This window comes from Tenrec ecaudatus, chromosome 12 (genome assembly GCF_050624435.1).
Source record: "Tenrec ecaudatus isolate mTenEca1 chromosome 12, mTenEca1.hap1, whole genome shotgun sequence".
Taxonomy (NCBI): domain Eukaryota; kingdom Metazoa; phylum Chordata; class Mammalia; order Afrosoricida; family Tenrecidae; genus Tenrec; species Tenrec ecaudatus.
Genome location: NC_134541.1, coordinates 103,435,286 through 103,458,159, shown reverse-complemented (window position 1 = coordinate 103,458,159; position 22,874 = coordinate 103,435,286).

Sequence of the window (22,874 nt, the reverse complement as noted above, 5' to 3'; positions counted from 1 at the left end):
ATCGACCTTGGATTCAGTGGCTCTGCTCCCACCGGCCTGTGACTTCCTCTCTCCCGCTTCACATTTCTGCATCATCGGTCTGCAGCTGCCTGAGTCTGACAAGGGCGCTGGCTAGCATTCGACCTATGGACTCAAGTTGGACTGGGGTGGGACGCCTTTTTGATATGAAACTACTTTTAATATAAGGCTCTCTTTTAGGGGAGGGAGAACAAAATGAGGAGCTGATACCAAGGGCTCAAGTAGAAAAAAAATGCTTTGAAAACGATGATGACAACATATGCACAAGCTTGCTTGATACAATGGATATATGGATTGTGATTAGAGCTGGAAGAGCCCCCAATAAAATGAGTTAAAGAAAAGTTCTTCCTTAAAAATAGGTGAACTTCACTGGCTGTGTTTCTGCAGACCACCTAGCCTAACAACCTCCCACAGTGAGCACTAGGCTGCCACCCGCCCTCTTTGCCTTACCGGGCTCACATTGCAATTTCAATGCTTGTTTTGAAATAAAATGATAAAAGAACAAAGGAAATGATACCATGAGAAAAAGATTTAAGGAGGAGACAGCAAAAGCAGCAGCTAATTGCTGTACTTTATGTTGAGATTGATCTTTTCTTTCTAGGCTGTTGCAATGCCAAACATTTCTTTCTGACGAGACTTTCTACTCCTGGAAAGATTTGGCCTCAGAAACTCACAGGGGAAGTTTTACTCTATTCTGGAGGGTTGCTATGAGTCGGCATTGACTTGATGGCAGTGAAAGTGGTGTCCCAGGGGGATGATTAATTATGTTATTTAACATAAAATGACAATAATGCTCTAAGTTGAACCATAGACATATATAAGCTATAGATATATGAATGGATTTGGGGCTTGCACTTAATTATAGCTCCCATCTTGTTTTATGATATGGCCCCACTTGATGCTCACCCTGATGGGAAAATCGTTGAAGATATGAGTATTATAGCAAAGTTTGGTGAAGAAACTAAATGATGCCCAGCTATCAGAAGGAATAGCACCTTGGGTCTTAAAGGCCTGTAATCTAAGTGAGGTGTCCACTAAGTCCACAAGGAAGAAGTGCACCAGCCTATGTGATCGAAGGATTGCAAATAATAAAATCCAAATCCAAAGGAGGGAATGACATCAGAGCTTAAATTGTGAACACCTGGTTTTCAGAAGGCTGTGGATGACAGGAGAAGCCCAAAATCCATGTGTAAGGTCCACAGATGGATTAAGTCTGCAGAGAATCCTCTCTGATCACATTTGAGAGATATGAATAGCCTCATTATCAGACAGAAAGCATCGTAAAATCAATTGCGGCATAGGTTAAAACGTAATACCTTATCTCCCTTTTGACCCATTTTAACGTTGTTTATAAAAGATGAAGGGTAAATACACCAGATTTAAGCCTCTGGTGAATCCCCTGTGACCACAGAACAGAACAGGGATGTGAATAGTCATGTTATCATCCAGACTACATTGGAAAATAGATGACTGCGAATGCAGTTAGGCTACAATTTAACACCTTACTTTTTGGTCCACTTTGGATTTAATGTTTTCCACTTTCTTTTTGATTGATTTTTAAAAATCTGTTTTACTTTGTTATTGTTAGTTTTTAAAATTTTATGTTATGTTTTCTGTATATGAAATCTAGGATAGGTAAATCTATAGAGATAGTAACTGGATTAATGATTCCTTGGGGGTATGGCAAGGGAGTTTGTGGGGTGGCTTGGAAATGGGGAGCTAATCACGGTGAGTCCAAGAATGAAGAAAATGTTCTAAAACTGATTGTGTTGATGATTGTACGACTGTTCTTGATGTGATCGAATGATTGAATTGGGTGATATGTAAATTACATGCCAATAAAAGTGTTAAAAAATAGAACAATTCTCTCTATTTTTTGCTCTTACCAATCCTTCAGTGATTTCATCATAATTAAGGTGCCAAACAATATCTCCTTCCAAACGTGGTAAGGATAATGAACGGACTCTTTCCTGAGTTAATCTTACACGCTGAAGGTTGTTGAGTTTTTTAAGGACAAAAATGAGTGCTCTGACATGAAGCTTGTGATTGTTAAAGTTAGGGCTCTGCATAAAGCCATCTCAACACAGAGAAATATGCATTGTATTTGGAATCAGACATGCCTGCATGAGTAAAATCTGTCTTTCTCGAATTTGTACGTTCTCATGGAAAAATGACATTGCTGCTCTTCTCTCAAAAGATTTGGGGGAAACTTGACCTAATTTCTTGGGTATTTTGAAGACTAAGGTGACTGGCTTAAATCTGTTCATTTTTAATCACCTGATATCCGTGTGAAAAGCTGGACAATGACTAAGGAAGACCACAGAAGAAACACTGTACTTGAATGATGGTAGGGCGGTGGGTTATTGTTGGACTACAAACAGCAAAGACAGCAGTTCAAAAGCACCAGCTGCTCCCTGGGAGAAAGATGAGGCTTTCTACTCCGGTAAAGGGTTCCAGTCTCCAGCACCCACAGGGGCAGGTCTACTCTGTTCTAAAGGGTCTATGAGTCGGAATCCATTAGGTGACAGTAAGAGCGGTTGTTCTCATCTGTCTTGGAAGAAGATAAACCAGAATGCCACTGAGAAGCAAGGAGGATGAGACTTCATCTCATCTACTTCGGACATGTCATCAGGAGGAACCAGTCCCTGGAGAAGGACATTTTGTTTGGGGAAGTAGAAGGACAATGACAAAAAGAGGAAGACCATTGAAGAGATGCACGAACACCGTGCTGCAGTGAGGAGGTGTGCTCCTTGTGAGGAAGGTGCGGGACCAGGCAGTGTTGGACTGTTGCACGCGGAGTCGGGGTGGGTGGGAACTACAATGGTACAACAAGGTCCAGGGCATCTCCATGCGTTCTTCAGGAGGCATATCCACCTGTGTAGCAAGGGAAATCTGTCTGAAACAACTTCATATACGTTCATCCTTTTTATGTAAGCCTCAAGTGTCAGTGATGGCGTGGTAGGTGGTTACACAAAATTGATCTCTGGCTGTGTTAGGCTGGGTTGTCTAGAGAAACAGAACCACTGATAATCAACCATATAGCTGGTCCTGGTGACTTGGCAGGCATTACACGGCTCTCAGAAGGAGCCCTGGTGGTGCAGGGGTTACTCATTGGGCTGCCAACTGCAAGGACAGTAGTTCAAAACCAGCAGCCACCCTCCAAGGAAAAAAGAAGGGGCCTTTGACTCTCATAAAGAGTTCCAGTCTCCAAAACTCACAGGGGCAATTCTACCCGCCTCTGTGGGATCGCTATGAGTCAGATTGACTCAATGAGAGTGAGTTTGCTTTGAGCTTTTTAATACGGCTCTCAGGCTAGACAGTTCCCACCCCAACTGTAAATCTCTACAGGAGCAGGCAGCCCCATCCTGCTCCCAAGCACCTACAGGTGGGTTTGAGCCACCGACCTGTGGTTAGCATTGCTAGTGTCCCTGGCAGGCTGTCATGTGATCCATGAGAGCCAGCTGCCTGTGAGGTTACACCAATCAACCTGAGATAAGCGAACAGAGTGCTATCATACACAAAATTTATAAACATCATCAGCTTCATTTACTTCCCCGCCTCGTCCCTTCCACGGTGGCACTTGCTTTTCCTGTAGCCTGTCCTCCCGGCATCTGGAGGTCTTTGCTGTGGACAACATGCTTGCCTTGCTTATTGGGCCATCCGTCCCTGATGGCAGCAGACAAGCCTCCACTGACAGACGGGTGGGGGTGCACATGAGGTGCTTTGGCTGGACAATGGAGCATGCTCCCTGCACAAAGGCAAGGATTCTACTACTTGGCAGTCATTGCCTCCTGTATTTGGGATGGGAGTGACCGCTGCCTGAGATGCCCAAGGGAGCTATCTGATTGTGATGTTAAACAGAAAAGTTGACCGAGAGGACAAGAGGCCTGGGGATTCCCTGCATCCTCCCCAGGATGTGAAATGAAGCCACATGCACAAAACAACCGGACCTGGTTCCCCATCCTCCCCTGGCCTACAGCATGGGTGGGCAGGGCTGGCGGGTGACAAGGCAGAAGAGGTGAGCTGAGCGGGCTGGTCCTCCAGTGTCCAGCTCCATCTGCGCTGCTGCACCAGCTGCTGTCTGCAAGGGCTGGGCAGGCCATGGGAGGGGAGCTGGGCCATTTCGTGAGTTGGGGTGGGAGGAGGCGCCCCAGCAGCTGCCTGGGAGGCAGGCTTATTTCTTATCTGGTGGGAGTGGAAACAGGGGTGGAGATGGGGGAGACAGGGAAGGAGGGAGGGAAGAAATTCTCAGCTCTGCGTTTTGCAGGGATAAGCCACTTGCATCCTGTCCCTCCTCCTGCGCTCTGAGAACCCTGTGATACGTATGTAAAACAGGTACGGTGACATCACCTACATCTGGACACCTGGCATCATTGCAGCATGCTCTGTCACTGGGAAGGGCCAGTCCCTGTAAAAAACACCATACCTGGTTCAGTGGAGGGTCAGCCAAAGAGGAAGATCCCTCAGCCAGATAAATAGACACAGTGGCTTAAGCAAGGGGCTCAAACATAGCAACAGTTGTCAGGGTGGCTGGGGATGCGGGGGTGGGGTGGGGTGGTGGGGGAGTGAAGCCAGGACAGGGTTTCTTTATACTCTGCATGGGGTCCTGATGGGTAGGAGTGGGCTTGATGACACCTAACAGCAAAACAGTGTCTGGAGTTAACATTTGCATGGGTGGTGCAAACAGTTAACACACACAGCTGCTGTCTGAAAGGTTAGCGGTTCAGTCCCCCCAGAGGCCTGGCATTTCCATCTGCTCTGTATGGGATCGCCACCAGCCAGGGACTACCGCACTTCTGCTGACAACAACACACCTAACAACAGCAACAAGAACACGTCACAGGACGCATGGCCTTTGAAGGCCAACAGTCCTGAGTTCAGATCCTCGCTCCGTTACTTATTGGCTGAGCGGACTTTGAGAAATCCACCTGATTCTCTGAACACACGCCTTCCTCTGTTATAAAGAGGAGTCCTGGTGGTATAGTGGTTAAGAGTTGGGCTGCTAATTTTAAGGTCAGCAGTTTGAGACCACCAGCCACTCTGTGGGAGAAAGATAGGGCTTTCTACTCCTGTAAAGATTTACAGTCTCAACCCCAAGACTGTGGAAATGGTGGTCATTGGACTTTGGGTGGGACCCTAACTTATTGATTTCTCCCAAGTCGTCTCCCACAAATATATGTTAGATTTAGGACACTGCTTGCAGCTAATGGTAATTGATTGTCAAGTCACCTCCCTGAAGGCAGTCAGTTGCCAGACTACTGTCTGGTCCCACCACAGGTAGGACCAGCCCTGCAGTTAAAGTAAATAGGCTACTTCTCCCTAAAGGCTTACAGCCATTAGTCTGGTTCCTGTAGGGTGGGTTTACACCCTACTGATGCTGGTTTCTATGGAGATCCAGAGACCAGGTCAAACTTGCTCAGTGACATCCAAAGTTAGGCTGCCATCCTGAATCTAGGATCTGCTCTTCTTGTCACATGTGTGCCCCCAATCCTTCCTCTTCCTATTGAGTGTATATCCCTAGATTGTCTCCCTCTCATTGCTGTATTACCTATAGCACAACCCCTTCCTGGGATGCATGTCTTTACCTGTAATTAGTGGGCTTGCACGCCCCCCAAACATATATAGCATATATAGGCCTGGCCTAGTAATAGAGATCCCTTTCCTCTCTCTCTCTCTCTCTCTCTCTCTCTCTCTCTCTCTCTCTCTCTCTCTCTCTCTCTCTCTCTCTCTCTCTCTCTCGGCTCCTCTCTTGACCTCGCGTCTCCCCCTCCTCCTCTCCCATCCTTGCTCCCCTGCTCCCTTTCCCCTTGTCCTCCTTCCCCTCCCCCCATCTCCACGTGGACCACCAAGCGGGGCTGAAGTGAGCATGCTACTATGAAATGTGTCTGACTCCATTATTTTGATTTTTCTTCTCTCTCATGCTATGACTTTATTATAATCTTTATAAATCTCAACTGTACAATTGCGCCTATAGAACCCGCGATTATATTTGGGGGCTGGCTTTCCCCCCACAGGTGTCCAGTGAACAGGGACACAGAACCACCTTATATTTAATACCTCAGTGCTCGCCTTGCATTAATACGACAGGTTTTAAATCCAATAGGCAAGGATCTACACTTGTAAGAATTAATACAGAAAAATTTCCCCATGTTCAGTGTAAAGTGTATCCGTGCAATTGCCTTTATACCCCAGGGGGATGATTAACAAGGTTTTTCATTTTTGTTTTTTTGGTTTATGGGTTTTGGGCCTTTTTTTTTTTTTTGGTTGGCTTTTGGTGTTGTTGTGGGTTTTTGTTTTTGTCATAATTCGACTGCCAAAATAAACCGGAGTCATTTATAATCCGTGGACAAGCAGATAGATTCTGGGTTCCCAATTAACTCTAGCCCCAATCCAAAAACAGTTCTTATAGCATGATACTCGCCTACCTGAAATGATCACTGAAGATAAGGGTGCTCTCTCCCGACACAACGGCTGGAGCCAAAGTGGGTGAACAAGTAAATGTGGTGAAGAAAGCTGATGGTGTCCGGATATCAAAAGAGATAGTGACTGGGGTCTTAAAGGCTTGAAGATAAACAAGCGGCCATCTAGCTCAGAAGCAACACAGTCCACATGGAAGAACACACCAGCCTGTGTGATCGAGTGGTCCCGAAGGGATCAGTTATCAGGCATCAAAGAACAAAAAAATCATATCATTGACTGCACACCTCGATGATAGGATCGCTGAAGACAAATGGGTGCATAAGCAAATGTGGTGAAGAAAGCTGATGGTGCCCGGCTATCAAAAGAGATAGTGTCTGGGGTCTTAAAGGCTTGAAGGTGAACAAGCGGCCATCAAGCTCAGAAGCAAAAAAGCCCACATGGAAGAAGCACACCGGCCAGTGCGATCACGAGGTGCCAAGGGACCAGGTATAAGGCATCATGCAAAAAAAACCAAACAACAACGATATAAGTGTGTGTATGTATGTGTATATATGTGTATATATATACCATATTAAATGAAGGGGGAAGTGCAGAGTGGAGACCCAAGGCCCAAGTGTCGGCCAATGGAGATCCCCTCATAGAGGCATTTAGGAAAGGAGATGGGTTAATTAGGGTGCGAGGTAGTACCGATGAAGAACACAGCTTTCCCCCAGATCCTGGATGCTTCCTCCCCCCAACTACCATGATCCGAATTCTACCTTGCAGGGCTGGATAGGACAGAGGCTGTACACTGGTACATATGAGGGCTGGAGGTACAGGGAATCCAGGGTGGATGATACCTTCAGGACCAAGGGTGTGAGGGACGATGCTGGGAGAGTGGAGGGTGAGTGGGTTGGAAAGGGGGAACTGATTACAAGGATCCACATGTGACCTCTTCCCTGGGAGAGGGACAGCAGAGAAGGGGGGAAGGGAGACTCCGGATAGGGCAAGATATGACAAAATAACGAGGTATAAATTACCAAGGGCACATGAGGGAGGGGGGAAAGGGGAGGGAGGGGGGAAAAAAGAGGACCTGATGCAAGGGGCTTAAGTGGAGAGCAAATACCTTGAGAATGATTGGGGCAGGGAATGTATGGATGTGCTTTATACAATTGATGTATGTATATGTATGGATGGTGATAAGAGTTGTATGAGTCCCTAATAAAATGTAAAAAAAGAAAAGAGGAGAAAAAAATGATTAGGGCAAAGACTGTACAGATGTGCTTTATACAATTGATGTATGTATATGTATGAACTGTGATAAGAATTGTATGAGCCCCTAATAAATTGTTAAAATTAAAAAAAAAGATAAGGGTGCTCGAGCAAAATGTGGTGAAGAAAGCAGATGGTTCCCAGCTATCAATAGGATAGCGTCTAGGGTCTTCAAGGCTTAGTCTCCAAACAAGTAGCCATCTAAATGAGGCATCAACTAAGTTCATATGGAAGAAGCACACCCAATAACAAAATCCAAATATGATGAAGGGAAAAGTATCAGAGCTTAAATTGTGAATGCCCAATTTTTAGAAGGCGATGGAGGACAGTGGGAACCCAAACTCCATCTGCAGAGTATCTAGTCAGATTAAGCCTCTGGGAGACCAGATCCTCTCTAGCCACAGGCCAGGGACCAGAGATTATTGTAAACTTGATTGTGGTAGATCCATTCATGGTATGCTATGATATTTGCTCAGTTGACCTCCCTCTTGACCCAACCTGAATTTGCTCTAGACCCAAATATTTTTGTTAGTCCCATAACAGACAAATTTCTTCTTTGACTTTTAAAATATGATGGGGGTCTTTTCTTTCTTACTCATTATTTATGTTTTTATCTTCATATTTTTATTGTGTCTTCTTGCCATTTTGCTTTGTTTTTATTGTTTCTGTTGGGTTTCCCAAGCACAGAAGGAGTGCATCAGAGACAATAACTGATGTAATATTTATTGGGGATTGGGGTGAGGATGGAGGATGGGGGAGGTGAAGGGATTTGGGGAGTAAACAATAAATGTGGGAGGAGGAGGGAGTATTAAAACTGATTGGGAACCGATTACAAGGATCTACATGTGACTCCCCCCTGGGGGACGGACAACAGAAAAGGGGGTGAAGGGAGACGCTGGATATCAAGGGCTGATGAGGGAGAGGAGAGCGGGGAGGGAGGGGAAAAAAGAGGACTTGATGCCAAGGGCTTAAGTGGAGAGCAAATGCTTTGAAAATGATGAGGGCAAAGAATGTACAGATGTGCTTTATACAATTGATGTATGTATATGTATGGATTGTGATAAGAGTTGTATGAGTCCCTAATAAAATGTTAAAAAAAAGAGTTGTAAGAGCCCCCAATAAAATGATCTTTAAAAAAAAACTGATTGTGATGATGTATATACAACTCCTTTTAGAAAGCTTTTAAGCATGTAAGTGTATGATTCGTGAATACTATATCAAGAAAGCTACTTACCAAAAGGAAGAAACCAAACTGGACCAAACTGGTCACCATGGGTGAAGGAGGAAGAGTTCTTGCTTAGTGGCATGAGTTTATGTTAATAGTGGTGGAAATATTTGGGAAAGGATAGCAATAGTGGTTGTACAGCATGAAGAGTGTAATCAGTGGCCCTGGATTATACATGTAGAACTTGTGGAATTAGAGAATGGTTTGTTGTGTATATTTTTGCCACAATTAGAAATAATACATGAATAAAAATGACTACAAGGAAGAAGAAAATGTTCTAGAATTGACTGGTGATAATTATACACCTCTTCTTGATCTGATGGAATTATTGATGGCATGACATGTGGATGAAGTGCTAATAAAACTGTTTAAAAGAAGAATTACAGTCTCAGAAAGCCACAGAAGTGGTTCTGCTCTGTCCTATAGAGTCATTCACTGTGAGTTGGCATCGACTCGATGGAAATGAGATCATATTGATTGCAGGGAATTAATAATGACTAACATCTATTTTTTGTACCTGGTCCTATAGGGTCGCTACAAATAGCAATCCCCTTTTTAAAAACTGGAAACACGGGGAATCCAGGGCGGATGATCCCTCAGGACCAGGGGTGTGAGGGGCAATACTGGGAGGGGAGAGGGAGGGTGGGTTGGAAAGAGGGAACCAATTACAAGGATCTATATGTGACCTCCTCCCTGGGGGATGGACAACAGAAAAGTGGGTGAAGGGAGATATCAGACAGGGCAAGATATGGCAAAATAATAATTTATAAATTATTAAGGGCTCATGAGAGAGAGGGGAGTGGGGAGGGAGGGGAAAAAAGAGGACCTGATGCCAAGGGCTTAAGTGGAGAGCAAATGTTTTGAAAATGATGAGGGCAATGAATGTACAGATATGCTTTACACAATTGATGTATGTATGGATTGTGATAAGAGTTGTATGAGCCACTAACAAAATGTTAAAAATTATTAATCATTTTATTTGGCGATTTTACAGATATTATAACAATCCATAATTCAATTAGATCATTTTAATTTTGATAACATCTATTTCTCACAGTCTTGGTGAGTAGAACTGTCAGGACTACACGTCTTTACAGAGCAGAGCCACTCATCCTTCTGCAGAGTGGTTGATAACTTGGAACCTGTGAACTTTTGGTTAGCAACTGAGAGCTTAACCATTGGGCAACCAGGCCTCCTAGGACCCAGTTTACACATGAAGAAATAGAGCCACAGAGAGATGGACTACCAAGATGACTAATGTCCACCTGGGCAGTTAATGGGCTGAAAACCTCAGGTGTGCAAAAATCACATTTTCTTCATTTCCTAGAATTCATCTTCATTTCTATTTGAGCCATCCTTGAGCTAGTCCAGACACACACACACCCAAGGTACTTCCTGGTATCCCTATCCCTCTCGGCACCCCTTTCTTATCTCTTTTTCCAGGCCCCATTCCTAGATAACCATCCATCTGTCGCTGGTTACCATAAGCTAGTTCACAGTGTCTGTAATTCTCTATACGTGGAATTTTACAAGGCGTTTCTTGGTCTAGCTTTTACACTTGATGCCCTTTGATGTGGTCCTACTCATGGTACTGGCTGTGTTAGTCTGGGTTGACTAGAGACATAAATTCAGTTACTCATATGTGTTTAAGACAGAGCTTTATATAAAAGCAATTGTATATTAAGAAAACATCCCAGTCCAGTTCAGATCAAGTCCATAAGTCCAATATTAGGCCATATGTCCAATACCAATGTATAAATTCCTCTTTAGACTCACACAAAACATGCAATAATGCCCAATGCAGGAAGCTCACAAACCAGTGGGTGGAAAGTCTTGTGGATCCAGTGGCAGTGGCAGAGGAAGCATCTCAGCATGGGCAGGGGTCTCTATGTGACTTCTCCAGCTCCAGGGCTCTAGCCTAGCTCCATGTGTCTTGCCAGCAGGAAGATGAAGCAGAGAGTGTGTACGTGTGCCCTGCTTCCAGCGAGCTACTTATCTCCATGGCACCTCCAGATGAGGTCATCAAGCTGCAACCTGATTGATAGGCTAGACTCCACTCCTCGCAAGTTGACAGGAGCGTATGTAACTGCCACACTGACCTTGCTCATCTTGTATCCTGACCCACCTTCAGCCATTTCTCTGAGGGACCCTTTGTGTGAACCCCAGATTGTAGCAAACTAAACAAGCCATTCTGCAACTTCCTTCTTTACACAGCAATACACTCTGACCATTAGACCACAAGTCCCTGGGTGGCTCCAATGGTAAATGATGTTACCTATCGGTCCAGTTGTGAGGATTTTGGTTTTCTTTACATTGAGTTGCAATCCATCCTGAAGGCTGCGATTCCTGGATGATCAGGTGCACATAACACCCATCTTTCCTATTCACGCTTCACTCTAAGGAAAAAAGCAAACAGACTTTCAAGTCAATATTTCTTATAGGTATTAATATGACCACTTATTTGAAGAGAAGGGAATGCCCTCAGTCCAGAGGGCACTTTAATGCACTCATTGCCGAGAACTTCCTTTGGGTGGGGTCCTGCATCTGGAGCAGCCAGAGCCCTACCACCAGCCATGGTAGCTCGTGTGTGGCTGTGATGTTGGGAACCACTCACAGATGTTTCAAATACCAGCAGGGGGCCTCAAAGCCGAGAAGGTCTCATTGGAACTTCCTGAAATAGAGAGACTCAGAAGAAAAGCCTGGAGATCCACTTCTGAAAAGCAGCCCATGAAAACCCCATGTATCCCCATAGAACATGGTCTGGTTGGTTTGTGCTGGACATGTCATTCAGAGGATCAATCCCTGGAGGGGGACTCCATGTTTGGTGACATAGACATAGAGGGACAGGTAGGGTGAGGGATACTTTAGTGAGATAAAGTGGCACCACAGCCATCACAGTGGACATGAGTACGCTGGTGATCGTGTGGACAGTGCAGGACTGGGCAATGTTTCCTTCTGCTGTATGGACATAGGTCGCCATAGTCTGGGTTGACTTTGCCTACCTACTTACCTATCTCTCTCCCCATATATATTTATATCATATATCTTTGTGTAACAGCTATCTAATGATCTGCCTTTCTATCTACCTACCTACCTATCACTTATCATTTATCTACAAACCTTTCTATTGTCTATCTACCTATCTTTCTATCTATCTGGAGCCCTGGTGGCAATGTGGCTTACTCAGTGGGCTGCTAACCTTGAGGTCAGCAGTTCTAATTCACTAGCTGCTAGGCAGAAGAAAGATGAGGCTTTCTACTCTCGTTCTTGGGTTTGGATCTATCTATCTATTTATTTATTTAGCATCTATCTACCTTTCTGTCTGTCTGTCTGTCGCTCTACTTACCAGATGTTGGGCTGCTAACCACTTCCCTCCAGGGGAGAAAGATGAGACTTTCTGCTCCAGTAAAAATGTACAGCCTCAAACCCTTCAGAGGCCTTTATATTCTATCCTATAGGGTCAGTATAAATCAGAATTGACTGGATGGCAATGATGTTTTTGTTTTTAAGTCTGTCTACCAAAACAACAAACAAATCTGTCTTGGAATAAATACAGGCAGAATGCTCCTTAGAAGCAAGGATGGTGAGACCTCGTCTCATGTGCTTTGGACATACTGTCAGGAGAGACCAGTCTCTGGAGAAGGACATTCTGCTTGGCAGAGTAGAGGAGCAGCAAAAAGAGGAAGACCCTTGACTGAGTGATGTCTCGCTCGATTGTATATGAGGTCTCTGAGTCTGAACTGACGTGAAGGCATCCCACAACTTCCCTACCTTCCTCCCTACATACCAATCCTTTTATCTATCTACCCACTTACCCAGTGTCTACTGACCTATCTTTCTGCCTCCCTCCCTCCCTTTCTGCTTACCTATCTATCTGCCATCTGTCATCTCAAAAACCCCAACTCTATTTGGGTCAGTCCCCCTCCAAGCCCCCATCTTACATAAAGTTCATTCATTCCCATGGATTTAGATCCTAGCAGTGCACCAGTCCTAGAAACCCCAGCTCCTTCCCTTCACCCCACCCCCAAGCATCCCCCAGCTCCTCATTCTGTCAATTTCTGACAGGTTTTTATCAAGAATTGAAAGTTCATAAAGGCAAGTTCTTGAAGCGGAATGCCACGGGGCCTTGAGTAATTGTTCTTTGCATAATTGGATATGTGGGGTTATATTTTTCCTTAAGGATCCCTGGTTACATGTTGGGCTGGCTAGCCACAAGGTAAGTAGTTCGAAACCATCAGCCATTCCTGGGGAGAAAGATGAGGCTCTCTCCTCCTGTAAAGAATTACAGTCTTGGGGTACACTGGTGGTGGTGGGGTAAAAGGGAGCTGATGTCAAAGAATCTGTGTAGAAAAAGAACATTGGAAACGGATTGTGGTAGCAATAGTACAATTCTATTTGACATGATTTAAATATGGAATGATGTTATAGCTATTAAATCCCAACTAATAAAAAATAAATTAAAAATAAAATTAACTAATTAAAAAAAACAGTTACAATTTTATACGTCAGGGAGTCCAGGGGGAAAAAAGAATGTTTGGAAACATTGTGGTGGCAATTGTACAATTTTGTTTGATGTAATTGAACTATGGGTCGATATGGGTTGATATCTCACCAGCGCTGAGATGCTTCCACCACCACTGGATTAACAAGACTTTCCACCCACTGGCTTGTAATCTTCCTGCATTCAGCATCATTGCATGGCTGTGTGAGTCTAAAGAAGAATTTATGGACTGCTATGGACATATGGGATAATATCGGTTATGAACTTGATCTGGACTGGAATGTTTTCTTAATGTACAATTGCCCTTTGACATATATGAGTGTCTATGAATTTGTTTCTCTGGTCAACCCAGACTAACACAGTTGCATTCAGATTCTCCGATCACCAGTTGATGTGCAATTCTGTAACTTTCTTTTCTTTTATCATCTGAGCAGCCTTTGATTCTGTGCAATAACCACTGTGCTTCTCTGCCCTCAAGATGACCTTCTTGATTGAACGATGGAATGTTCTAGATTAGCTCCTAATGGTTTAGAAACAATGAATACATTTTTTTTCAATGAATACATTTTTGAAGACTACCTTCTCCTTCTCCTATTTTTAGTTATCAACATATACAGTACTTTTCGTACCATATGATTCAATGGTTTAAATATATTAAAAAGAGCTGATTAGGGCAAAGAATGTACAGATGTGCTTTATACAATTGATGTATGTATATGTATGGATTGTGATAAGAGTTGTATGAGCCCCTAATAAAGTGTTTTTAAAAAAAGAGAGCTGTTTGTTTATCATCTGTGGCAGTTACATAATCTGTTGTCAATTTGAGAAAGACTTAAGAGTGAAGGGGTGGAGGTTAGCCTGTCAATAAAGTTTCAGTTTGATTGGAGGGCAAAGAGATAAATAGTTCGCTGAAAGTGGGACACAGACTCACTCCCTGCAAGACATTTCTGAGGTGAAGCCACATGAAGCTACCCTGAGGCAGTCAGTTTCAGAGCTGAAGGAGCCACATGGAGACCCCTGCCAGCACCAAGATGTTTACAATGCCACTGGATCCACAAGACTTCCAAACCACTGGCCTGTGATCCTCCTGCATTTGGTGTCATTGCATGTGTTTCTTGAGTCTGGAGAGGACTTTATAGATTGGTAATGGACATATGGGCTAATATCAGACTTATGGACCTGATCCAGACTGGACTGGGATGTTTTCTCAATATTCAATTACTCTTATATATGAACCTCTTTCTTATACATATGAGTTTTTATTAATTTGTTTCTCTAGTCTACCCAGAGTAACACATCATCATAATCAGTTTTAGAATATTTTCCATTCTTCTATCCATCATTACTAGCTCCTTAATTGCCCCCCTCACCTACCATTCACAACCCTAAGAAACTATTAACCTAGTTATGGTCTCTATAAATTTACCCATCTTGAATTACATAGTAATAAAGTCACACCATAAAGATCTCAACAATAACAAAATAAAACAGAAAAATCTCAATCCAAAAGAAAGCCGAAAATAATGTAATAATGTAGAACAGATTAACATGATTCAAAAGGGGCAACAAATGGTGAGATGTTAAATTTTCACCCAACTATACCTATAATCCAAAGCACATTGGACATGTTGTCAGGAGGGACCAGCCCCTGGAAACTGAGGGCTGCACACAAGGTAAACATTTCCCCAGTGCTCGCTCACTAAGGCTAGACCACGTCTGCAGGACTAAGCCATGCCATCAAAAGCCAGGGGAATATGAGTTCTTCTTTATGACTTTTTAGGGTGCTTGGGTGAAAGTTTAGCGAGCAAACTGGGACATACACATTTTGGTTCGTGACACGGAATGCGATTCCCACGCTGTGACAGCACTCTCCCCACTTCCTCCCTGGCTTGTCCTCTTCCCTTCCTGTTCCTTGCCTGCCCTTTCGGCCTTCAGAGCTTTGCTTTTGGACCCTTGCCATCTGCTCTGGTTGATGGCGCTAAGGCATCACTCCCTGGGTTACTGTTTGCCTCTAGCCTTGTCTGCTGTTTGGTGGGAAGTTGAGTGATCAAGGTGAGCGCAGGTCCAGACTGGAGGGAGTCTCAGGACTTTCTGATCGGCCCCGAGCCCTCTGTCACTGTCCCAGAGGGGTCTCTGTGCATCTGTATGTGATATGTGAGGGGCTTCCAAGCGTTGGTGGGAAGATGGAATGAAATGATCATGGAATTTTACTGCACACTTTCTGAAGCCCCTCCACATTTCCACACACAAACAGTTGCGACCTACACTGTGCTAAGCGCCTATGAGCATTATTTAGAGTCTATCTTCCCTCAAATGATGAGGTGGGCCCACACGGTGGTTTCTTTCTTGCTGCATAACCAATAACCTAAAAAATGTTGACGGAAAGCCACCGTGATTTCTCATGGCGCACGGGACTCGCAGGTCAGGAATTCTATCCTAGAACAGCTGGGTTGATAATTTCACACAACGTAATGTCTTCAAGGCTCATCCATGTCGTGGTCTGCACTTGGACTTCCTCAGGGTCTCTCCTGAGGTGGGCAATCAAGATGTCAGCCCAGACTTAACTTGGGCTGTGAGGTCCACTTCAGAGGTGGCTCCTTTGCACGCTGGGAAAGGAGTTGTTGGCTGTAGGCAGGAGGTCTCAGTTCTCCACAAGTTGCTTGCCTGTCCTCACAAAAGGGCAGCCGGCTCCTCCCAGAGTGCGCCATTCACAAGACAGCCAGACAAGAGCTGTGGTATCGCTCACAACCCAGCCTCAGAAGCCATGCCATTGAGTTTGCTCCATATCTGATTCGCTGCCCAGGCCAGTTCTAGTCACGAGGGAGAGCTCTGTACACAGGCAGGACTAGCAGGAGGGGCCTCCATTGGCTGCGACCTCACAGACTGGCACTCTTCTGAGCCCCGTTTTGCCGATGAGGAAACTGGGGTCCCTGGAGGCTTAGTAACTTGTTAAATGCCAACTGGGCTCAATCCCAAGACGTTTGGCCAAATACCTTGTCAATTTGCTTTCAAGGCCACAGTCAGTGCTGGGTGAGGATTGATGTGTTTATGGCCTTTCTAGCCATGGTCTTTCCCACTGAAGGATTGAGTCAAAAATTCTCAACCCATGGTAACCCTGTAAGACAAGCTAGAACTGCCCCCGTGGGTTTCTGAGACCATAAATCTTTATGGCAGTAGACAGCCACGGCCTCCTCCTCTCAAAGTGATTAGTGGTTTCAAACGGATGGTTTTGGGTTAGTGGCCAACATGCAGTTAGAGCTTTTAATGACTGGGGCACATTCACGGCCAATTGTGGCTCATAGCAACCCTATTCTATGCCCCGTAGAGCAGCCCTGTGAGCTTTGAGGCCTGCAACTCTTTCCAGGAGTAGACAGCCTCATCTTTCTCCTGAGGAGCAGCTGGTGGTTTTGAATTGCTGATTTGTGGTCAGGAGTCAAATGTAACCCACTGCATCACCAGAACTCAAAACCCTGCCCGGTCCTGCACCACGCTCACAATTGTTCCGATGGTTGAGCCCATTGGTACGGCCACTGTGCCCAGCCACCTTTTTTGCTGTTCTTCTACTTTACCAAGCATGACGGCCTTTTCCAGGGACAGGTCTCTTTCAACAACATGTTTAGAGCACACAAGACGAAGGACTATTGGGTAGTACTATGCAAATAAGGTGCTTGTGGCCCATGCAGAGGCCAATGATGCACCACTGTGGCGGTGGAGCCATGCGCATAAGCATAAGGTGTGGACAGATTTAACCAGGGATGAGCCCATTTTGTCATCCCACTAGGCTGAAACTGAACCTTCCCATTGCTGGTGAAGGGGGACCTCACAGCATCAAGAAAGAACAGGGAACAAGGAGCGTCCTTCGGGTTAGGTTTCTGGGGTGGCTGACCTGGGTTCTTGCTTCTCAGTGCTGAAAAGAATTCACGCGGTGGAAGCGCTTTTGTAAATCGAAGGGACTTTTTTGTGGGGAAGGAAAGTTCAGGTAGCACCGTCTCAAAAAGCGCACGCTACTGGAAAGCATATAAGGCCGTGCAGGGACCACGTGGCGCTTGCCACTGAAGAGGGCCACTTCAGGGGGCGTGGAAACCACGTGACAAGAACACCAGAGCAGGAGCATGAAAACCACACGTGAGGATCCAAGAGCAGGAATCCCCAGAGGCCAAGAGAGCGAGCAGGCCACAGGTGGGCACACAGGTATGAGCACAAGGGAGAAATCTCAACTCTGCACTTCAGTGCACACCTGAACAAAAGAGCAAAAGGGGCTGGGCCCTCTTGTGGCCACTTTTATCCCCACTGACTGGGGAGGTGTGTTTGAGGGTATTGGCTTATCTTATTGGCTGAGTGTAGACGCACCTGTGTGATGTCATATTGGTAGGGCCCAGATTGGATTCTTCCATATGTGTCTAATGTGTGCCTGATTTCTTTGTCATCCGTTTGTTGTGGCACGGACAGCTAATTTTCATTTGGCATAGACAAGTCAGTTATCTAGCGACGTGTCATTGGGACTCAGGGTCCTTGTGTAGAGAAACTCCTAGACCCAGAAGGGAGAGAGAGAGAGAGAGAGAAAGAGAGAGAGAGAGAGAAGGCTGTAATGGTGGACATGGTGAGAGAAGGTGACAGAGAGACCGGGAGACTGGCATAAGATGGCACAGTGGCCCTCCTGGCCCCGGCGGAGCAAGGCAGCAGTGAGCATGGTGCCACAGAGCCACAGAGCTGAGTGCCTGGGGAGCAGGGCTACTGGGGGGCGGGGGGGAGGAGGCTGGGAAGGAAGGGGGGAGGGTGTCCCTAGACAATTGTGGCTGGAACTAGGCTCACTGCCTGTGGGGCAGAAGTGCTGAGTGCCTGAGTCACGGCTGACTGGTGCAGCGGGGTGAAAGCACTTCGTAACACGTTCCAGAGCCGGCTAGCATCCGGGTTGGCCCCAGGGACCAAGAGGCCAGAGGCCTGCCTGTAAGCACAGGCAGGTTAGGACCATCAAGAAGCTGTCTCCACTGCCAGAACTGTATCTTGAGTCGTTCCTGATCCAGGCTGGTAACTTGTTACTTCCTAATAACTTCCCCAATAAACTCCACAACGGTGTTACTTCCCTAATAAACTCCGTGATTGTGAGTGTGGTTAATGAGTTTGCAGCGGCCCTTTCAAGGCAGTCTTGCACCCAGCAGAGGTGTCCAGAGTGTGTGGGATGGCCACGGAGGCCAGAATTGGTTAAAAGGGTCAGAGGGTGGAGGTGTGTTTGACCTTGGCGGAATGTGTCTCAGGCTGTTGACACTGATAGATTCTCCTTTGGTCCCGGCAGATTAGATGTGAAAGTAGGGCCGATGCTGTCCGCCACCCCATTTGAACAGTGGTACTTTTTTTTGTTATTGTATTGGAGACTCTTTTATCACAATCCATGCATACATTCATTGTGTCAAGCACATTTGTACATTTGTTGCCATCATCATTCTCAAAACATTTGCTTTCTGCTTGAGCCCTTGGTATCAGCTCCTCATTTTTCCCCTCCCTCCCTCACGAACCCTTGATAATTTATAATTATTGTTTTTTCATTTTTAATGGACATATTCATTTAATATTTACTAGCCTCTTTTTAGGAGTGCATTAGAGCTTAAACGGGAACACCCCAGTTTGCAGAAGGATCTGGATGGCAGGGACAGCCCCAAATCTGCTTCAGAGTCCCCGCATGGGTTAAGCTTCCATAGAATTCTTTCTGATCCCTAATCAAGGAGGTAGATAACCTTGGCCTCAGGCAGAATGCCTTGGAGGCAGATTACCTCCAACCTTCTCCAGGCAGCCTAGGAAGGGGCAGTCTCTCTCCTGAGCTCCTCTGGGTGTGTCCTGGATGGAGGTCCTCTTGGAATGACCTGGGGACAGTACAAAGCAACAAAAACAACTAGACTCACTACCTTGAGTCATTCTGACTCATGGGAATCCTATAGGACAGGGTAGAACTGCCCCTGTGGGTTTCTGAGACGCTAATTCTTTTTTTTTTTTTTTTTGGAAGCTCAGAAAGTTATTTATTCAAGATAATACAGCTAAGTAATGGGAGGAGGATGCACAGAAAGAATTATCCTTTGGAGTCTCTGGTTTACATTTTTATACAGAGAGCCTCCGGAATACAAAAGATTCCAATTCTAAATCAGTCTTTTTCGACTCTAATTCTTTACGGGATTAGAAAGCCTCCTCTATCTCCTGCCTGTGTAACTGATTGCCTCCCCCCCTCGCTCCCACCCTGGTATTACACGACATATGGGACCCTGTTGAGTCAAAATACTTAGGACTTTTCCGGATGCCCCTGCCTCCGCTTGGGCGGCTTTGCCTCTTTCTTGCCCCCCTTCCCTCTCACATCTCAGTCGCTTAAAGCGCATGCCCCTCTGCTGACCCAAAGCCGGCTACCCCAGGTCTGGGAGGCAGGAATCGGGTCAGGGACAAGGCCGCGCCAGATCTCAGTTCCTGAAGTGACTTGCGGCTTCTCTCGTGGAAACCAATGTTTTAGTCTCCTAGGCCTCATAGCAGAGAGATGTTTACTGGGATCTTATAGACCACGCCAAAGCATGCAACTGTGTGGATCGTAGTACACACTGGGTCGCCTTGAGAAGAATAGGAGTTCCAGAACACGTCCTTGTGCTCGTTCAGAACTTGTACATGGATCGAGAAGCACTGTGCCAACGGAACAGGGCACCCTGCCTGGTTTAAAGTCAGGGTTGTAACCTCTCCCCGCACTAACTCAGTCTGGGTGCCGAGCAAATCGCCAGAGAACATGGCGCCAGGCTTATCAACCACCTGCCAGGTGCGGATGACACAGCCTTGCTTGCTGGACATGAGGAGGACTTGAAGCCCTTGCTGATGAAGGTCAAGCATTGCAGCCTTCGGTGTGGATTACAACTCAAGGTCAAGAAGATCCAAATCCTCACGCGTGGGCTAATAGGTAACATCATAAAAAATGGAGAAACGGCTGAAGTTGTGAAGGATTTTCTTGCTTGCTTGGATCCACATCAGTGCTCACGGGAGCAGCAGTCGAGAGAGCGAAAGACATGTTGCACGAAGGTAAGTCTGCTTCACAAGACCTCTGTGGAGTATTAAAGAGCAAGGACGTTACTTCGAGAACCGAGGTGTGCTGGACCCAAGCCATGGAGTTCTCCATTGTCTCATATGAATCTGAAAATTGGACCTTGACTAAAGCAGACTGAAGCCGAATCACTGCATTTGAAGTGCGGTGCTGACAAACAATGCTGAAAGTACTATGCGCTGCTAACAGACAATCAATCGCAAGTGTCCTGGAAGAAGTTGGGCCGGAGCGCTCCTTAGAGGCCAGGATGGCAAGACTTGTTGTACGTACTTTGTATATCTTGTCAGGAGAGACCAGTCCCTGGCGAAGGACATCATGCTTTGTGGAGCGGAGGGACAGCGAAGAAGAGGAAGGTCCTCGGGGAGACGGATGGCTCGGGCAGGGGAACCATGGTGAGGACAGCGCAGGTCCAAGCAGGGCTTCGTTCTGTTGTGCATGAGGTGGCTGTGGGTTGGAGCCAACTGGATGCCACCTACCAACAACAGCCAGCGGTTGTGCATGGCCCTGAGATCCTCAAGTTCAGTAGTTGGAAACGAGGAACCGCTCTGTGGGAGAAAGATGAGGCTTTGTACTCCAGTACAGAGTTAGGGTCTGGAAACCCCACAAGGGAAATTCTACCCTGTCCTATGGGTCCATGAGCTGGAATCAACCCAAGGGCAGTGGGTTTGAATTTGGAGATCCTGGGTATGTAGGGGTTATGCTTTGAGCTCCTAACTGCAAGGCCAGCAGTTCAAAACCACAAACCACTCTGTGGAAGAAAGAGGAGGGTCAGTCTCAGAAACCCACAGGGGCAGTTCTACCCTATCCCATAGGGCCACGATGAGTCTGAATGGACTCGATGATCATGAGTGAGCAGCTAATGATGTAGTGGTTATGTGTTGGCTGCTAACACTAAGGTGAGTAGTTTGAAGCCACCAGCTGGTCTGTGGGGGAAAGATGGAACTGTCTGCTCCCTTACAGAGTTACAGACTTGGAAAACGACAGGCACGGTTACACTCTGTCCTACAGGATCACTATGAGTCAGAATCAATTTGATGGCAAGGAGTCTGGGTTTGGGAAGCCGCCCAGGTGTAAGAGGTTAGACAGGCGCCCTCTAGTGACGAAGGGAGCCACTGCTGGCTCCCTCGGGTTCTCTGAGAAAGCAGAGTGAAACCTGGGTATCCTGCGTGGGGGGGTCTCTGGTCTTGGAATGTTGCACTTCCATTAGAGGCTCCAGGACTGGAGGGAAGAGGCTGCCTCTGCCTCCATCTTCTCTGGTGGTGCAGCCATTACGTGTTGGTCTGTTAACTGCAAAGTCAACAGCTCAAAACCACCAGCCTCTGCTCAGGATAAAGATGAGACTCTCCGCTCTCCTACAGATTTACGGCCTCAGAAAGCCTGTGGTGCAGTTCTAGTCTGTCTTTTAGGCTCACTATGGACTGGAATCCACTCAGTAGCAATGGGTGTTCTAATGACTCCATTACGTCACGGGCAAGGTCAAGGACAAGGAAGACAAGGTTGGGACCTCACCGTACAAGGGCAGGAGAGAGAAGAGGAAATCTGATTTTGTGTTGGGGAAGGGAGTGTTATTTGGCTCAATCTGCATGTGTGTGTGTGTGTGTGTGTGTGTATACAACCCTTTTCCTGACTGTTATAACCATAATGGCATACAATATTTGTTGTTGCGTGGTGGACTTACTCACTTAGCATGATGTCCTCCAGGTTCATCTACATTATGAGGTGATGTGTGGATCCTACCCTGAATGTTGCGTGGTATCCCAGCATGTGTGTGGTATCCCAGTGTGTGTGTGTGTGTGTGTGTGTGTGTGTGTGTGTGTGTGTGTGTCCATTCTCCTGTGGACGAGCTTTCGGCTTGTTTCCGTCTTTTCATTACTGTGAAGGGTGCTGCTAGGAAGGCGCTGTTGATGTCAGGTGTCGCGGAGGTGGTTCTGACCCACAGCAACCTTACGCGCCACAGAACGGACACTGCCCATTGTGCCAGCCACTGGGTCAGCCCAGCTCTTTGAGGGCCCTCCTCTTTTGGGCCATCTCTCTGTTTTACCAGGCTATGAACATGGGTGTGCATCTATTTATTCTTGCCTCAGCTTTTATTCTTCTAGGATCTAAACTCAGCAGAAGGATTGCTGGGTCATATGGTATTTCAATGGTGTAGTGGTAACATGTTGGGCTATGTATTAGTCTGGGTAAATGATGGAAACAAATCCACAGGAATTCATATATATATGAGTTTTATATAAAGGTTAAATGCACATCAAGAAAACATCCCAACCCAGTGCTGCCCAAGCCCACAAGTCCAACATTAACCCATATGTCCAACACCAGTCCACAAAGTCCTCCATCTCACAAAACAAACACAATGATGCTGACTGCAGGAAGAATCCATGACTGTGTAAGCA